This window comes from Lissotriton vulgaris, chromosome 6 (genome assembly GCF_964263255.1).
Source record: "Lissotriton vulgaris chromosome 6, aLisVul1.2, whole genome shotgun sequence".
In the NCBI taxonomy this organism is placed as follows: Eukaryota; Metazoa; Chordata; class Amphibia; order Caudata; family Salamandridae; genus Lissotriton; species Lissotriton vulgaris.
Genome location: NC_141694.1, coordinates 360,021,451 through 360,041,899, shown reverse-complemented (window position 1 = coordinate 360,041,899; position 20,449 = coordinate 360,021,451). Strand labels below are relative to the sequence as shown.

Genomic DNA, 20,449 nt, shown 5'->3' with positions numbered 1-20,449 from the left:
AGGTGAAGAATAAAGTTTTAACCAACTCTATATTTGGACATTCATTCTTCCCAACATCTGGTTCAGTGTGCTCAATTCATGCGGCACGGTGTGGCGGTGCACATGGATGAGGAAATAGCTGCAACCTTTAAAGATTTCTTTAGTTCCCTGTATTCTGACTCAGATGGCCCACTGGGCAACCCAAGGGCTTACCTACAGGGGGTTCCCCGACTCAAAAGCAAAGGGTACTGTGTCCGAGCTAGACCAACTGATACATGTTGAGGAAGTGATTGCAGCAATTGCTTGCCTTAAACTCACCGGGACCGGAGAGGTTTACGGCCCACTTTTATAAAACCTTCTGTCAGGAGCTAGCACCCCTTCTAATTCATCTCTTTAATTCATTCCTAGATTCAGACACACTTGCGAACTCAATAATGGAGGTGTCCATATCTGCGATACATAAGCCATTGAAAGATCCCGGAGACTGCGGGTTTTACAGACCCATCTCTCTACTCAACAAAGACGTCAAACTCTTCCACGAGGCAATACGAGGACATTACTAGAAGGATTTTTCAACTAATTGATATCGTCTGGTGGTCTCGAAAAGAAGCTTTTTTCCTCGCCATTAATGTGGAAAAGGCATTTGATGTTGTCCATTGGCCATACTTGCGTGAAACACTCAAATTTATCAAATGGATATGCTATATTTAGAGCAACCCCGACCCTCCTTCCAGGTAAATGGGACGTCATCCGCCATGTTCCCTTTAGTGTGTGGGACCTAATAGAGGTTGTCCCCCATCGGCACTTCTCTTTGCGCTCTACATGGAGCTGAGGGCGCAGAGAGTCAGGGACATTCAGCAGATATCCAGCATTCGAGTTGGCACTAACATCCACACCATCAGCCTGTACACCAATGAAATTATTCTTTTGCTAATGGATCCGATGACTTTGCTGCCATCCCTACTCGACGGACTGGGGTTGTTTGGTGATGTCTCAGGGTTTAAAGTCAACCTTAAAAAGTCCCAGATTCAGAACATGTTGGTCACTCCTCCACACAAGTCCCCTCTCCACGTCCGGTTTCCTTAGGTCTGGACGACAGAGACCATACCGTATCTATGTATCCAGCTGGCTCCCACTCTGGAAAAGACACTGGGAGTGAACTACGGTACCCTCCTTGACCAAACAAATAGGTAACTATCCTCATGGAGTCAAATGCGGCTGGCCTGGTTGGGCCGCAGAGCAGTAGTCAAAATGACAGTGCTCCTGTGCATTCTTTATGTCTTTCAGCCCTTACCGCTGATTTCTTCATCCCGGGGCTGCGCTCTCTGCAACTTGCCAACAATATGTTTGTCTGGAGCTGTAAAAGACTGTGCCTTCACCATAAACAACTGTCACAGCTCAAGGGGGAGGAAGGCCTAGGGAGCCCTCTAAACACCCACTACTTCCAAGCTACGTAATTCCGCTACATTGTAGAGTGGAATAGACCTGTCTGGTCGCCGGTGTGATATCTGTCAGGAAGCATGATTGCCTCAAAATTATAGGGCTTGGGGACTGTACTCATCACCGGTGACGGCCATGACTGCGAAAGTATGAGACTGCATAGCCCTCAGCCTAGGTCTGACGACGTTCCCCTCCCCGATGTTGCCCATTGTCGATACCCCACACATCCCTCCTGGGTGCAGCTCGGAAGTGTTCAGCCGCTGACGCAAACTGGAGTACAAATGGGTGGGCTCGCTCTTTGATTCCTCAGGGGTATTCCCTTTGATCAACTTAAACAGGACTATTCTCTTCACATGACTGACTCATTTCATTATCTGCAGCTGCAGCATTGGGTGACTTCCACAGGCTACAAGTAAAGGGCCTCTCGCCCCCTCACAGACTTCAAGAAGTGGCTGTTCTGTAAGTAAGGGGGATAAGTGACTTATTTCTGAATTCGATGCTCTACTCTTTGACAGCAATTCCGCTTTTAAATCCAAGGGCCAGTTACGCTGGGAGAAAGAATTGGGGCACTCTCTCTCCAAAAAAGAATGGAACAACATTTATTATAGAGTACATCACACTGTGCATAACATGGCTGGTACAGAGGCGGCCTACTGATATCTCAGGCCTGCACACATTCACAAATGGAAAAAGGGGCGCTCTGAGAAGTGTAGGCAGGACTGTGGGCAGACGGGCTCTCTTCTCCATCTCCATGGTACTTCCCCAAACTGACCCAATTCTGGGAGCAGTTCTTAGATGAAATTGGCTCAGCGTTTGACACTGCTATACCGCACTTTACCACACACACTGTACTTCGGCTGCCTAACCCCCTGACATTTCCGCTGCGATCACCCTGGGGTCGGCAGATGGCCTTAGCGTTAATTGCTGCACACCAAGTGATCCTAGCGCACTGGGGGGTCTGAAAGCATCCCGGATCATGTTTCATGGTTACCTAAACTATGGTTTCTTTAGCAACGGATCGTATGTCCCTCACTGTCGAGGGCAGAGCAGCCCCCTATCCTGAGTTATGGCCCCCCTTTATCTGACTCCTCTTAGTAGAATTTAGGGAAGTGTCCTGCCCCAAATATCTGCAGATATTGCGCTTGATCCCAAAAGAGGTGCAGAAGTTACATAGAGCTTCCTCTTAGCATTGTACACATTCAGGCCCCCCCTTGGGGCATATTGTGGTCTAGTGTGCCCCTGTTACATGTTCCAAGTGCGTAGGGGGGGAGGTTGGGGGCTGGGGTCTATTGTTTTGTGTTTTCCTAGTGATTTCCTGTGCTTTTTACTTCCTGTTTAATGTGAAAATGGTCCATCTATTACTGCTGGCCTCCGGGTTGTATGCATTCAGCTGGGTATTCCTGGACTTACTCTGTTTACTCTGCCGGCCTGTGGTTGTTGGCAGAAAACTTGTGTTATCTACATTGCAGACTCCAATAAACAGAACATTCCATAAATGAGGCGGATTGACCAAGAGTTTTGCGGACAGTGTAGTCCATGGTGCATGCAAAGGAGTATTCTGTCCACAAACTGTAAAATGGGCCCTCAGTTCACTAGCTCCATAATAGAAGTGGGGCCTATATAACTGTTTGCAAAAGTTCAAAACGTAAACTGCTTCTAATGTGGTGTTACTGTTGCTAAGACTATATTCATGTTTCAAATGACTGACAACGATGGGCTTGTGTCTGCAATATGGGCAAAATCCTCGTACATACATCATTCTTCTTTGTCATGACAATTATTGGCTTCATTATTCGGGCAAATGTTGGTATAAAGCAGAAGCTGTTCTCAAAAGAGGGCACTCGGAGCAAAACAAAATCCGAAATGTTTTATTTCTCTTTTTGAGGATTGATGTCTAGAATCTTACAGTACCCCCTAGGGAAATACTTATACACACGCAAAGCAACATATGCTTCTGGAAGACTGCTTCTTAATGGAAAAGGGGCTTTAGAGGCATGTAATACGGTCTTAAGGTAAAACAAGAGAGAAGACTAGCTTCTAAACACAGTATATGCAGATTAAAAGAGATACATTTTATTATGTTGCATATTTCAATTATTGTATATTTTACGCTAGAAGTTAGAATAATCAAATCAAATGAAATCTTGGACATTTGTATAGCGCACACATTACTCAGAAGTCTCATGGCGCTTGCAGACGGCTCTGATGGAGATGCTGGCTTAATTATCAAATAGCCATGACTTCAGCTTACGAAAGCAGTTATGATCAGGAATGGTACGTAAGTGTGAAGGAATTTTGTTCCATGATGCCTGCGCGAGAAAGGAGAAAGACCTGCCTTCTTTTCTGGTGGTGCGGATTCTGAGAGGGGCAAGCAATGATTCATTACTGGATCTGAGCACCTTACGTGGCTGGTACCAACATAGCTTTTTGGACAAGTATCTCGGGCCGTTTCCATACATATGCTTGTGTGTCAAACAGAGGGTCTTAAAGAGAATTTATTTTCTCACTAGGAGCCAGTGAAGGGCTCTTGAACAGGGAGCAGGGGAAGATCTGTGTGGAAGGTCTGGGACTAACCTAGCAGCAGTGTTCTGTGAGATTTGCAGTCTGTTTAAAAGGTTTTCATTATTTGAGAGCAATAGGAATTTCCATAGTCCATTCGGTTTATTAATAATCTTTGGACTCATGGTTTCCTAACCTCAGTAGGAATCCATTTGAAAACCTTCAAGCTGCACATCACTCCAAAACAGGTGCCGATGATGTGGTTAATCTGGCTGTTCATGGACAGTTGGTTGTCCATGTAGAAACCTAGGTTACATACCATTTCCTTGGGGATTGGGCAGGGGCCCAGGTTAGGAGGCCACCAGTCGTGTGCCCAATACTCCTGAGCCTTATAGGCAGGGCAAAAACTATTGATTTTCCTAAGCATAGATTTGTGAATACTATGTTAAGTATGATCATGTGAATGTGTATACTTTTCCTTCTTAAGAAATCTTTGTCTCTTGCATAGTGTTGGGAGCCCTTTTATGTCAGCTTGTATTACAATGTTGAATTAAAAAAATAAAACTATTGCAGAATGTGCTACATAATGCTGCATATTTTCCATTTCTCTTGTTGCATAACTTAGTCAATTCTGCTGCATAATTTAGCCCTTCCATGCCACGAAATTCAAGTTAACCAGTCTATAGTGCATTTAGGAGAAAAAAAATTCTAACACATAGCATCACTCATCAACAAGACAAAAGTGCTGTAATAATTGGTCACGAGTACTGAAGGGGTTGTAGAGAGGCATGCATGGAACCTCTAGAATAAGAGAAACATTACTACAACTGTGGGCAGACAAGGCGTACACATATTCAATAGCAATAATTTATGTAAAGTGTACATAAAAATACCCTTCTAGAGAAACAGATCATGTTTGGTCCCCCTTACCACTCTACTTCCTTGATAGGTCCCCAGTAGGTGCACACTGTTTCCTGGTACCTTTTCTTGCTCCAATCATTGTATTTCTATTGTTTTTTTAATACCTATATTTACACACAAGTAATATTTAAATATAAATGTGGCATATAGCTCATTTTTTGTATTAAGGTTGTGCTAACAATGTATTCTCTGTAAAGTGATCTATAGCTCTAAAGAGCTTTCTGCACGTTTAGCAAAACTACAAGTAAATAAAGAGACAGAAATAAATATGCATTTTATCGTGGAAGCTGCAAAACTAACACTCTTTCCTGGCAAAGAACCTGAATACCACAGAAGTTTATGGTTATGACCCAGAGTTTGTATTCTTATACTTGAGCTTGCCTACATGATTGGCTCAGAACCCAAATTCGAAGGAGTCCAATCACAGGTCAACCATAAAAGTTGAAAGTAAGTGTCGGAATCAGATAGTCAAAATAATTAACACAACTATTGCAAACTGGTTGACGTTTTAGAGAAAACATCAAATGGAATAACATCATGGAAGATGTAATTTAGCTGTGTTCCAAGCATATCGCTAGAAGCTCGCTAGAAAGAAATGTGGCATACAATATGCTTCATTCAGTTTAAGAAACATATGGCATATTATGTGTTACTCTAACGTGAAATGCATGTTTCATTATTCTGTAGAAGGTCCCACTACCATGTGCTCTGGTGAGAAGGGGAACAGGCCTTGAATTGTAGAAATATATACATGTATCTGCATTAAAGAGGTGCCCTGCTAAAGAAAGTGTGCACATTTTAAATATCCCCACAGTTGGTTTGTTTTTGAAACAGTTTCCAAAAGGTGCTAGCAAAAATAAGGATTTCATGCTCATTGAAAAGTAAATATCACTGTAGATGCAGTACTTGTAGGCTCAGTAACTCCTGTACCAGGGACTGCCCCTATTACCACATGGATCTGGGTTCAGTGTCATGTTTTATCCTTTAACAAATACCAACATGTGATTCAGCAGTGCAGCTCTGCTGAGATTAGCATAGGGATCACAGAAAAGCAAAATATCTTACTGCTTTGCTGTTCAGTAAAAGAAAGATGGATAACCAATAGCAAACCAAATATATTTCTAGCATAATGGTATTGGGCAGAAGATGGCAAAATACAAAGCATTGGGGAAGCTATTCAGTCTCATCTTTAATACTCAAGCATAATGCTATTAGCTTGTCCATTGCTTGTTTGCATTGTCTGCACTTCATTAATCATTTTTCATTTGAAAATACCGATTAACCATCTTGGAATGGTAAATAATTATTAAAGTATTAGATAAAAAATGAAATATGGCTGAAGTGCGTCCGCATCCATGTGTATGCTTGCAGAAGCATAGGGGAGCAATTTTGAGGGCGTGGCTGTGACCAAGATGGCCACTTCCCTGTGAAGCTCTGGCGGCCATGGCACACAGTCTTCAAGAACTTCCACCATCATCGCCTCTGATCTCTTTCCTCACATGTGAGGGTGCATGCTGCGGAGAAGCAGACTGCTGTTTTTCCAGTCCTGTTGCCCCTTCTTACCTTGCGTGCACAAAGGTGGCCAGGCAGAGCCTTGGAAGCCCAAAGGTGACAGGGTCCTTGGGTGAGCTTGAGGTAGAGATGGTCGAAACTCGCCGGTGCCACAGGCTGTAGAGCAGTAACGGGTCGACAGACCTGAGCCCTTGCCTCCATGCCTGCTGACTGCAACGGCTGCGGACCCATATTGCCTGCTATTCTGAAATGGCCCACTGGCTCCTGGACCTGACTGAGACCACTCCGGCCGCTGGTGAGTGTGCTGTGCTGCGGTGTCAGAGGGAGTCTCTCCAAACTATGCACCCCTGACCTAGATGCCTCATCACTTGTATGAGGCAGTCTCCTGACATGTCGCTCAGTGATCCCTGACTGGTGCCGCCGGACCTCGACCTATTGCCTTGTGGGGAATTACTCACCCCCACTACTGGTGCCACGGGGCACGGCTGGCGGGCCCACCGCTACAATTGCTTACTTATGAGAGCCCAGTGCAAGGGTACCTCATCAACCTTGCAGGAGCACTGCCTCACCGGTGTGCTCCTCCTCCTGGTCACAGGAGATCCTGGGCATAGTGGAGAGCCTGAGCTGGCGGCCCAAACCACCACCTGGAGACTGGCGCTGGGTGAAGATCTGCTGTGTTGTGGCCGGTTTAGCAAGAGGCCTCCTTGAACTGTCTCTTCTGGGGATTGATCTGTGCCTCAAGCACCGTAATATTTTACCTCCCCCCGCTCTGCATAGTTATTCCATGGTACGCCGGTCTGCAGCACCCTTGATCCCCCTGTGCACCCTGCGGTGTGCACCTGGACTAGCATTCTGTGGACTGGATAGGACTTTTTTTGAGGATTCCTGCAACTTCCCTGAAAAAAACTCAGGCAGCTTTCTTCGAGAATAAAATCAACTTATCATCTAACTCCTCGAAAGAAACGTTTAAAATAGTTAAACAACTCCTTAAGGTCCCTTCCCCGGTAACTTCCCAAGAATATACTGAAGCAAGGTGCAATCAGTTAGCGGATGTCTTTGACACCAAGATACAAGGAATCTTTGATAGCCTACCACAGAACGTCGCTACTCCCGGTGGCGACACTTACCTGGCACCTACCTCCGGCCCCTTGCTGGACTCTTTTAGTTGTATCACCAAGGAGGATTTTTATACAGCCCTATCTTCCTTGAACAGTGGATCTCCATCTGACCCGGCGCCCATGTACATCCTTAAACAGATTGCAGACACTATTGCCCCCCTAGCAACTGAGCTGCTAAACTCCTCATTTGCCTGCGGGGTGGTGCCACCCAGCTGGAAACAGGCTAGAGTCAAAACGCTCCTAAAAAAAACGGGGCTTGATACCTCTGACCTGGCCAATTTCCGCCCGATCTCATTATTACCCGGTTTGGGCAAAATTGCCGAAAAAATGGTCAACCAGCAGCTCTCGGGGTTCTTGGAATGCAAAGGGCTGCTGAGTGACTCCCAAACGGGTTTTCGCCCGGGACAGGGCACTGATACAGCCCTGATAGTGGTGGCAGAGGAGGCAAGGTGCATCTCAGTTTCAGGAGGATCTGCAGTTATGATCCTCCTGGATCTAAGTGCAGCGTTCGATACGGTGGACCATGAAATATTAGTCCACCGTCTCGCCAGATTGGGCATAACAGGACAAGCCCTGAGATGGCTTGAATCCTTTTTGAATAAGCGTTCGTTTAAGATTTGGGAAGGTGGTGTACTGTCCAAATCAACCCCCCTCCAGTGTGGAGTTTCTCAGAGCTCTTCTTTGAGCCCTACCTTGTTTAACGTCTACATGGCCCCACTGGAGGAGGTGGTGGCCCCCTTTGGGATCAAATCAGTCACCTACGCAGACAACACCCAATTAGTCGTCTCGCTAACCCCAACAAGAAGGATGTCTGGACAATCTTTCAGCCTGCCTTGCCGAAATATTCTCCTGGATGACTGGCTCGCGGCTCAAACTCAATGGAGCAAAAACGGAGATCATGCTCCTGGGTCACCACTTTACATCTCTCCCTAAAGCTTCTTGGCCTCCCTGTATGGGTTAGCTGCCCACACCGAAAGAAAAAATCAAAAGCTTGGGGGTGTGGTTTGAGCCCGATCTAACCTTCAGGACGCATGCATAGAAAGTCGCTGGCATCTGCTTCGAGCTGTGCGGAAAGTTCTTCCCCTTCTGCCTTTCCAGTCAAGGAAACTATTGATCCAGGGATTAATTTTATCCAGACTGGACTACAGTAACACCCTATTCCTAGCGGCTCCTGAAGCCACCATTAATATCCTGCAACGGGTGCAGAACGCAGCAGCCAGGATGCTTTTTGGGGCTCCAAGAAGATCGTCGGCCAGACCAGCATTGAGAGCTCTCCACTGGCTGCCAGTTCGCGAAAGAATTGTCTTCAAATCGTTATGTATCACCCACAAGGCGCTCCAGGGCAAAGGACCCCCGGCTCTTAGGAGCCTGATCTGCCCTTATAAATCCTCCCGGGCTCTCCGGTCGCATTTGGGAAACCTAGCCATAGTCCCAAGAGTGAGGAACAGGGGGACGCCGTTTTACTGTAAATGCGGCTAAAAATTGAAACTCTCTCCCTAGGCAGATTCGGACCGAACCCTGCTACCTTAAATTCTGAAAGTCTCTTAAAACTTTTCTTTTTCCCAAGATCCTCTAAGTAATGGTTCCCCTCTCAGTTTGTTTCTGTTCTCTGGTGTGTTTGCGCTGGGACGCTCTAGGGCAGCCATGCACTTTACAAATCAAATTTAATTTAATTTCATTTCATTTCAGTCATGCTGCATACCTCCCCATCCTTCTCTCCAATAGCGGATACACTAGAGTGTGGCTCCATGGTCGTTAGGTGTGCCTGCGCAGTTCTACTAGTTGTTGGCTGGCTGCAGTTCTTCTACTTTCATTGTACTGCTTGTCTGCCTACTTGATACTTCCACTGCCTGACCCTCATGATGCGTCACAGCAACCACAACAGCATAATTTGCTCTTCGTTCAATCCAAGCGGATGAAGCATCAGAGTTTCCACTCTGACACGGACGACGCCCATGGATAGGGAGACGGGCCGAGGCTATAAGTGACACAGCTGCTATCATGCCAGTGCTCAGGGCTGGGTTACGCTCCATAGACACCTGTTTCAATGCGCTAATTGGTTGCATTGATCACATGGTTGAGCGTCTGGACAATAAAAATTCCAGGATCGATGGCGCCGAAGAGCACATCTCTGCATTGGAGATGGTGCAGCGACCACATTGAGGCATTTAGAGAAACTGTAACTTATCCTAAAGACAGTTGCCTTCAAAAACAAGGACTTGGAGGCCAGGTCCCGTCGGAACAATATTCTTATATCAGCCATTGCAGAAACCACAAATATGGGGCGCCTGAATCATTTGTTTAATGATCTCTTCAATCGCAGCAACTTCTCATCTGCCTTCGAGGTGGAGCATGCACATCGATCCCTTGGCCCACATCCACCTTCAGGAGCCCCCGTGACTGCTCAATACATGCCTCCTCAACTACAGGGATAGAGACACTGCCCTCGCCTAGCCTGTGAGAATGGGCCCTGCATTATCAAGGCTCCTCTGTTTTGCTCTATCCTGATTTTCAGGAGGTTCAGGAGGACCGCCACAAAATCAGTGATGCCAAGAACTCTCTCCACAAGTTAGGCCTCAAGTACACAGTGCTCCACACGTCTACGGGTTGAAGTAGATGGGAAACCCCTTTTCTTTGACAGCTCAGTGGAAGTGTCAGACTTATACAGTCTCCCCATATGATGCTGGTCTTGGCCCCTGCACATCCTCCCCAAACAAGAGTCCCTGGTAGGTGTTCTCCGGGACGAATACACTAAATAGAACTCTCAATCATATCATTGTATGGTTTCTGTGGACTAATTGTGTTGAAACTATACAGTTGATTCTTCTTTACCACTACAGGTATCCTTCATCAAAGTGGTCCACTCCCAGCCGAGGCATTGCCCCCCCCCCCCCCCACAGGTGGTGTATACCACCTGTTCTTTATGGGTTTGTTTAGGTTTCCTTTTATAGGAATTCACTGGATGTACCTTCTGGTGTGGGGAGGAGGAGGCATTTTCTGTTTGGTATGTTTGTGATTTGTTTGTTGATCATTGCTCACTGTGTGCACAATACATTACTCATCGACATGGCACGGTCTCTTTTCTATCCCTATTTGAAATGACATCACATGATGGGCAGGAGAGGGTGGTAGACATCGCTCTCCTCAATTAGAATATTCATGGTATCAACAATATTAGAAAGGGGAACCAAGTTCTCCCGCATCTCGACATATATGGGGCAGGTAGAGGTGGACCTAATTATAATGGGTGGAGACTTCAGCATGGAGCTCAACCCCACAGCCGACTCCACAAGCAAACAACTGAGCAGAAAGCCCCACTTGCGGGGAGTCCTCTGCCATATTGCGGATGCATATACCCTCTATGACATCTGGCACACCCGACACCCACCCCTGACTACGCTTTCATTTCTGACCCTCATTACGTATAGACACGACTCGACTATTGGCACCTATCTGCAAGCAGAGCTACTGAAGTGAAACACTTGGCATGCACCTTATCGGACCACTGTCTAGTACTCCTTAGACTATAGGTTCCATATGGTGGTGGCCTGAAGCGATCATGGAGGTTTCCTAGTGCTGCCTTGCATGATCAGATCTTCCACAATGAAATGAAATGAAATGTGTATTTATAAAGCGCGGTTGCTGCCCAGGGGCGTCCAAGCGCTAGTATGAGGTGTATTTGCTGAACGGAAGAGGTTCGGCTAGGAGATTAATGGTGGGCATTGAACAGGAAAGTTTTCAGCTGTTTCCAAAATGAGACAGTTTTCAGCTGTTTCCAAAATGAGACGAGGTTGGGGCTGGACCTGAGTTGGAGGGGAAGGGAGTTCCATAGTTTGGCGGCATTGAGGGAGAACATCCTGCCAACAGCTCTTGCTCTTTTTATTCTGGGCACTGAGGCCAGAAAAGACTGACTTGATCTAGGATTCCTGGTAGGGTGGTCCTGGGTTATTAATTGGCGGCCGATTGCTGGACCTGTGTGGCAAAATGCCTGGTGGGAAATACACATCGCCTTGAAGGCGATTCTTTGTCGTACGGGTAGCCAGTGCAGCTTGTTCAGCCCAGGTTTGGCTGATTGTCTGCGGGACAACTGGAGCAGTGTGCGAGCACTGCAGTTCTGCACTATCTGCAGCTTTCGTAATGTGTATTCTGGGGCACCGAGATACAAGGCATTACTAAAGTCCAGCCGAGATTGAATCAGGCCCTGGACGGCTACCTGTTTGGCCTCCACAGGCAGGAGAGGGAGGACTTTCCTCAACATCCGAAGAAGACCAAAACAGGTTGCGGACAGTTTCGTGCCTGAGTGTTAAAGGAGAGAGCTTTGTCCAGCCAGACCAAATAGCTAACTTTTTTGGCTATTATTAAGCCATTGGTTCATAAGGTTCTTGCTTTCTACTTGGGTGATTTATCAAACTTCGGTTTTACTTAAATCTGGGGCCTGCTCTATTCTCTGCACCTTTTCTCTTTTTTTTCTGTTCTCCCCTATTTTGATAATGGATTAATTAAATAAACTTGATGTTGTGCTCTGTTCTTCCCAGTGTAAACCATACTAGTAGTCCTTAAGAGACTTTCTCCGCTTTGTACATCTGTTATGTCTTTTTGTTTTCTAAACTTTGGTTCTTAGGTGGAGTGTAGAATTTAAAGAGAATTGTATATATTATGTACCCTTCTTATTTTATTGTAGCCCTGAAGAAGTCATTTGGGTGATTGTGCCCCATGACGAAACATGTGTTGGCATTGGTTTTTTCTATTGGCTACGCTCTATATGAATTTGATGGATTATGAAGACTAAGACTATGATGAAGAATTTTCTGATGTATGACGAGAAAATAACATAAAATAAAAGGAATTAATTTAATGGACTGTGGTTATCTTTTCTCTTGAGACTATAAGAAATTGCTTGTTTGTGCTTGGGGACAACTTGTCTTCCCCCAGGCTCTTTATGTTGTCTTTGGGGGCTGGGGGGTTGCCTAGGCTGGGAGGCCAGAGAGAGTTGAAGTGTACCGGAGATGTGGGTCCCAGAAGCATCAGCTCCGTTTTATCCCCATTGAGTTTGAGGGAGGTTGTCGTCATCCATCCCTTGACTTCCTCCAAGCATTTTGATAGTCCTGATGAAGATGATTGGCCGCCCTCCTGCGCCAGAGAGACCACTAGCTGAGTGTCATCCGCGTATGAGATGATTTTAATGCCAAAAGGATGAACAACCTCAGCTAGTGGTTTCATATAGATATTAAAAAGCGCAGGGCTTAGGGAAGAGCCCTGCGGGACTCCACAGTTCAATGGCCTGCTTGTTGAGACGGTATCTCCATCAAAAATCTGGAAAGACCTAGTGCTCAGAAATGATTCGAGCCACTGCAGTGCCTTGCCTGCTATTCCTACGTCCGATAAGCGGCTCAGCAGGGTGACATGGCTGACCGTGTCAAAAGCAGCGCTCAGGTCAAGGAGAACCACTGCCACTGATCCCCCCTGATCTAAGATCTTTCGAGTTTCCTCAGTGACTGCTAACAGAGCGGTTTCTGTTCCGTGCTTAGGTCGGAAGCCTGTTTGAGTGGCGTCTAACAGCTGGTTATTAACGAGAAATTCCGTTAGGTGGGTGTTGACATGTTTCTCGAGAATTTTGCTCACCCATGGGAGCAGGGAGATCAGGCGGTAGCTGCCGGGATCCTCAGGATCAAGATTTGTTTTTTTGAGCAGAGCCCGGACCCTGGCCTTTTTCCATGCAGGCGGGACGGTGCAGGAGGTGATGGAGGCGTTTAGGAGGTTCATTATGGTGGGAAGCACGGCTTGGCTTGCCAGCAACATTATCTCTGGCGGGGCTGGATCGCATGGTGATCCTGATTTTATTTGACGAGCTAGTAGGTCCAAGGATTCGAGGTCTAGCAGAGGGAAATTATCTAATGTCACCAGAGGTCGGATGGGCGCCACCCCCGGGTTCCCCTTTCCCTGTGCTCTAGGGTTTGTTACTGCAGCCGGGAAGGAGGGGTAGATTTGGTTAACCTACTGGTGAAAAAATTCTGCCAGGTCATTGCAGTTAACTGAGGTTTTGGCAGGAGGCGTGGTCGAAGTAGAGATTTTAGTGAGGCTTTTTACTATATGGAAGATTTCCTTAGGTTTGGACTTAGCCTCCATGATCTTTCCTGAGAAATAGGCAGATTGAGCGGACTTTACATCACTCTTGTAGGATTTGATTGCCTCTCTTTGGGACATAGGACTGGATATAAACATTTTAAATTTTATCAAACAACTTTACTTTGGTGCGGGGGCCCGTGTTAGATATGGAAAGAAGGGGGAATGTACAGATTTCTTTTGGATCCATAGAGGTGTTAGACAGGGGTGTATTTTGGCACCCCTGTTGTTTAATCTGTACATTAACGGTGTGGGCACTAAATTGGTGTAGTTATAACGATTACCCTGTTATTAAGGGAAGACCCATACCGATATTGCTCTATGCCGACGATGCGGCTATCCTTTCACAGACCAAGAGGGGATTTCAAAGGGCCGTTGATACCTTTGCACTTTTTATGACTGAACGGGGCCTCAACATAAACATATTAAAAACCTTTACAATGTCCTGTGGTATAAAGAAAGTGAGAGCTCCTTGTAGCATCTTCTTAGAAAATAAACCACTGAAAGTAACAGATACTTTCTGTTACTTAGGAGTTCTCTTTGATCGTCGCAGCACCTGGAAACCAGCAGTGAAGGCCAGAGCCCTTTTGTTTAATAAAGCCATTGGAGCTCTTTTAAACTTTTCCCAAAAAATAGGCTCAAGACCTCCTAGGGAGCTCCTTCAGGTATATAGAGCAAAATGTGTTTCGATAGGTACATAACGTGCTGGCCTGTGGGGATGGTTATCGGTTGAAGTAATTCAATGTACAGAAAACAAATTTTTACGCTACCTTTTAGCATTACCGCCGAGCACGTCTACTTACGTACTTCACGAGGAACTGGCAGTAATGTATATCACTGACATCATAAGGGTGGAACCAATATTACTCTGGCATAACATCTGGACCAATCCGGCCACCTCCCTTAATAGAATGATAATAGAGGACTGTCTACAAAAGTCATGGAGTAAAAAACGTAAAGTGGTTCTCCTATATTAAGAGCTTTGTAAACGACATCGGCCACCCAGAATATTTCCAAAATCCCTCATCATTGGACCTGGTGTCGAGGTCAACCTTAAAAAAGCTCCTGATGGAGCACCTGGAAATTAAGAGATGGGGTAAGGAGAGCTTAAAAATATCAGTAATAAATCATGATGCTGTCATCCTCCATAACACTATCCAGCTCTATCTCCAAATAGTTCAGCCTTTTTATGACCGTAGACTACTAACTCATTTAGGTTGGAATTTTTTTTTAGGTTAATTATGCTCCCAATATGTAAGGAATGGTCCAAGGAGAAAGTAATCTGCCCATGTGACATGACTTCCTTCCAGTCTAACATTCATTTGACCTTTTATTATACCTTTTACGCACATCCAAGGAGACAAATTTTAAGGCCCTTATTGCGTACTTGGGGAGTGTGAAAGTCCAGTGAGGCTTATAATAAATTGCGTTGTTTGGCCGATCACCATACAATTGTCACAGTAACGGCTTTTTTGAAAGTAGTATTAAGATTACGACGCTCTATTGTATTAGATTAACTGGCCTCCCATCTCAAAATTTTAATGTATTTTTGTGTAGTTTGATAGGTGGTTTCGCTATTTTAACTCAGATACTAAATATTTTAATGAATTATTATGTATTTTATGACTTTGTTTGTAAGCATGATGAAATTCAAATAGATGTATTTTATTGTATGCTTTTATGAACTGTTTTTACAATTCGAATAAAACTTTTTGAACTGAACTGATTGCCTCTCTGTATATGAACTACATGACTCCATAGTCAAGTAGTTTGCCTTAAATTTATTAAGTTCTCTGGGCGGCCTTGAAGGCATATAATTGAGGCATGTGCATGTCCAAACATGTAAGTATTCTGCGTGATATATGCTCCCAATTGACCCATATCGAGACCAAGCTGCGTGACATTGATCGCATTGCATCTCAGCCGAACGGGGCCCTCCAACTACACAGGCATTCAGTCTTGCTGACTGAATTTCGCAATCTGGCTAATAGGGAGGTGGCATACATGGGTGGCATGCTGTAGGTAGGTGTTATGGTGAGGGCGAGGGCCCTGGCCGCACACTGGTGCGATTGCTTCACCCCAACCACCTCAGTGGCAATGACACTGAGCTACATCACAATCCCAGGAACGCCATGTTTGACAATGAGGGCATTCCAGCGATGCTATGAACATTTCAGGAAGTCTCTAAAAACACTCCTGTTTAGGGAAGCCTTAAGTATCGCTTAGTGCCACAGCCTCACGCATCTTTTCCTTTCACCCACTCTGCTAGTACCACCTTCTTCTGTCATAAGCGCCTAGAGACCTGACGGTGATTTGGCGCTATACAAGCTTCAGTTAACAATAACAATTTATATACATCCCGTGTGTCTAACAGCATACAAGAGATCTCCCCCTACCTGGCCGAAATTGCCATGGTTTGGCTCACTGATATGGCCAGTGTAATTTCCTCAGTGAACCAGTAGCATGTGAAGAAGTCATACAGGTGATAGAGGCCTTAGACAGGTATAAAGCCCCCGGTCTTGATGGCATAACAGGCGCATTCTAAAAATCTTACAAACGTCAGGTGGCAACGCATATCCTCCCCATGTATGTGGAATCACTACACATAGGCTCAATACCTCCCACCTTGCAGGAAGCGGTACTTACGCTCCTACTGAAACCCGGCAGAGACCCACACTTATGCACCTCCTACCACCCATTATCCCTCCCAATCTTGATATAAAATATTAGCTAACGTACTTGCTACTAGATTATCCCTATTGATGGAGAAAATTATCTACCAAGTGCAATTCAACTTTGTTGCTCACAGATCCACCTCTCTCAACCTACGTACTTTCTTTGCTGTTCTGAACAGGATCTCCCCCACAACTCCTGCAGTGGTCACTTTACTGGATGCTGTAAAAGCATTTGACTCTCTAGAGTGGACCTACTTAAAGTGACACTTTCTAAAATTAGGCCTCTCCTATGGCTTTATCTCCCTAATTATGCTTCTCTATACCAACCTTGGGGTGCGCCTGAGGGTAAATGGTTCACTTACGGATTCCTTACCAATCACTGGAGGTACCAGATGGGGTTGTCTCCTCTCCCCCCTACTATTCATTATTGCAATAGACCCATTGGTTTGCCACCTCCAGGAGTACAAAATGCATCAGGCCTTCAATTTACTCTTGCTCCGCTTCTGCTCTTCATGTTTCATGTATGCAGATGATATTCTGCTGTTCCTTCGAAAATCTCCCACCCCTCATTTATGAAACACTGCACTTTGGCAACCTCTCAGGTCTCCATGTCAATCGGGTCAAATCCGAACATTTTCCATTAATTGACTGCTCCCAACCAGGATCCTTTAACTTGGAAAGCAGATAGCACAAAATACTTGAGCATACACAGGAACAAAGATCAGATACTGTGGCTCATTTATGGGCCAGCTATCGATAGGCTAACAACACAAGTGGAACAATGGATCACGGTCCCCCTCTCTATGGCGGGATAGGTGGCGATAATCAAATGGTAGTTCCCCCCTGTTTCCTCTATCTTTTCCTACACATCCCCATTCCCTTCATGCAACACTTTTTTAATACGCTCCGCTGCCTCTTAATGCGACACATTTTGCCAGGCTATAAACCGAGTATCCATTGAGATACCTTAACTCTTCCATAAGACCACAGAGACTTCGGGGTCCCTGGTCAACATTTTTAGTACCTTGCGGGCCCAGTGCCCCTATGCGTATCGCTGGTACCATTCAGGCACTCGAATCCCCTATCCTAAGTCAGAAAGAAATCAACTTGGAGACCTCCCGCCCTTGTCCATACTACCCAAGTGTATCCCTATGGACCCCTCTGATATCCAGACTATCTCCACCAAGTGCTGGGCCTTGCTGAAGTTTCACTTTGTATTAGGAGGTTGTCTCATTTATTCCCTGGCATTGCCCCTAATCGATAACACTTGACTCCCCCTCAAATGGGAAAAACTATTCCAACGTACCCTCCAGTGCCATGAACTACATACCATGGGAGTTATATTTCCTGATGGACATGTTCTAGCACACGCAGATGATGCACGTTTTCAGAATGCATCTTACATGGACCATTTCGTGCTAAGACGGCTGCACAATACCTAAGGTTCCCTCATGCCTTCCTATCCCTTTGCCCCTGACGACTTCCCAATATTGTCGCTTGTTGTATCTCCAGGCTATATCACACCTACCTGGCCATGAAGCATGACACTACCACAAGGGTTAGAGAGGCCTGGGGAATCAACTTGGCTATCCGTTTCTAGAAAAAGTTTGATTTTATTGCTGCCCTCAAACTCTACTCATATTGGCCAAACACAAACACAAACTGTTACACTTTAAGTTCCTCCACTGGCATATATGACACCTGTCGACATTGCAAAGTTTGATCCTTTACGACTGAACCACTGTCCCTAATGTTCTGTGCCTGAGGCAGATTTCTCATACCTGACATGGACGGGCCCATGTATCAGACAATATTGGACCACTATAGTGTCCCTGGTCTCCACTATGATAGGTACCATGATTTTACCAGATTCCCTGATGGCACTCTCGAGATATACCAGAGATGTCCCTAAATCCATCCACAGGTTCACCTCATTGGCACTTCTCCTTGGCTAATGTGAGCTGGTGATGCATTGGGGTAGCAGTGGGGTCTCCTTGGACGCTGCTTGGCTTAAAAACATGACACATTGTGACAAAGATAGTGAAGACTATACGCAACTACAGCCTCCCACCTCCAGGCGTAAAGATATCTATACCTTGGAATTGAATACAGGAGGTTGAGTTCTGCATCTTTGCTGAGACATAGGCCATATCAACCATGCCTTGTTGAGCTTTTCGATGATACCAGTACCTGACCCATATCCGGCCACATACCTGCAACGCCCTTGATAACTGTGCCCTGTTTGAGTATCGACTTTTATATGTGTATTTTTTATAATGATATGCTAGGTAACAACTCATATTATCCTTGTCCTTATGTGCAATGTGTTTCTTCTTAGTTTTAGTTATTGCATTATCCTCTTTATCAAAATTCAATAAACAAAATTTAAATAATAATGAATAGGGAGTAATTTTGGATTTTTGTTCTTTATGAAAAAAAGTATTCCAAGGTACCTGCCTATTCATATGCATGTATGGGTGGAAATGCAGTAAAAAAAAATAAATAACAGAAAGCATTCCAAGGTAGAATCCTTCCTATGTGTGTGCATGAGTTTGCATTTGTCTAGATGTACCGAGCCCTTCTTAATTTTTTTTTCCTATGCTATATTTTAATATATGTTTGTTGTTCCATGATGACTGACTGCCATTTGGATTGGTAAATAATAAAATAAAGTCTGCATATGATGTCCCGCAAAATGGATAGAACCAAGCTACCAACAAGCAGTGTGCAGTTGTCACGATTTTGCAAAACAATTAAAAAATACAATAAAGCAGAGATCAGAATGGGAAGAAGAAGAGCGTCAAATGACCATGAAGTGAGAAGCAGGAAGTGAGAGAGCTGGGGACAGAGTGCAGAGATAGGGGAGAGATATGAAAGCAATTCATTCCCATGGAGTGCTCAGAGTGAAATTTAATGAATGAATCAATGAAGCAATCCCGAAGTGCAGCTACTCACCCAAGAGGGTATCTAAGCGATAGGTACTTGCCAGACTCAGTTGCCAGGTCTTAACTCCGTTTCTAAATTCCAGGAGAGAGAAGCCTAAGTTCGAAGGTGGAAGGGGAGGTCGTTCCAGGTCTTGGCTGCGAGGTATGAGAAGGAATGAAAACGTGAGAACTAAAAATTGTTCCCTTACATCAGCAGTGGAAGGACATAACTTATCCAACAGAAAGGATGGTTGAGTAAGCAGTTATGCTGCAGGACATGATAAAACAAATGAATAGGGCAGAAAACCTTTAACCCCTTAAGTGCTGCTGTCGGCCGTTGGACATCGCAAGCACTACCTGCTGCGCACGTCCAACGGCCGACGTTTTTGAGGAAGTGCCGCACTGCCACGAAATCGCGGCCGCGGCCAACGGGTTAAATAAGAAGCAGGGATGGACAAAGAAAAAAACCACCCAAAATGAGCAAGGAGCTGATACAAAGCCTATTCTAAGCACATATTAAATAGGAAAGCTAAAGGTGTCTGTAGTACAACCCCAGGAGGGGTTATGAGAGTCTGAGCAACCAGAAAGGAAACCTACTTTAAGGAGCTGATAAACGTATGAAGGGCTTCTTAGTTGAACGTAAATGATACTGTGTATGGTTTTATCCTGCAACTTTGGCATGAGCAGGACTGCTTCTGTTTTAGTACCTTTTGTCAAAAGAGCCCTGGATGTTGCTATAAAACTGCATGGTTCCGATTCAGAAACTGCATTTTGTAGTACGTAAATAGTACTCCACTAACACTGCTTACTTACTACAAAATGCAGTTCACAAATCTATGTCTGGTGATATCTACTTTTGGATCTCCTATCTTTTCTGTGCATAGATCATCGCCCTGGTGGTGGGGATCTCTGTGCCTGTCAGCATACTACTTTGTAGTAAATGCAGGACCAAGGGAAAATGGGGAAGAATTACTCACAAATAGGTGGGGTTAAGGGAAAATTAAGGAAGGGTTTCGGAGAGATGTAGTTATACAAACACCGCATTCACAAACACTTCTAAAGTTACTACCACCCTAATGGTGTCAAAACAGGCAATTGTACTCCAGCCCAGCTTTGGAGTAAGTCGAGCACCACACATGGCTAACCACTGGCATTACAACACGCTCCTATAGAAAACAATGAAGAAAGTGAATTAAACTAATACCAGTTAAGAAGTAATATTATATTAGTGCTACATTTGCACTATATATATATATAT

At 45.1% G+C, this 20,449-nt stretch overlaps 1 protein-coding gene across 1 annotated transcript in view; it reads left to right on the top strand.

The window, feature by feature from the left end:
• The window catches only part of ALLC (allantoicase), a 798,769-nt gene that overhangs the window by 409,959 nt on the left and 368,361 nt on the right, over positions 1-20,449 (top strand). The gene's annotated exons all lie outside the window — the stretch shown is intronic.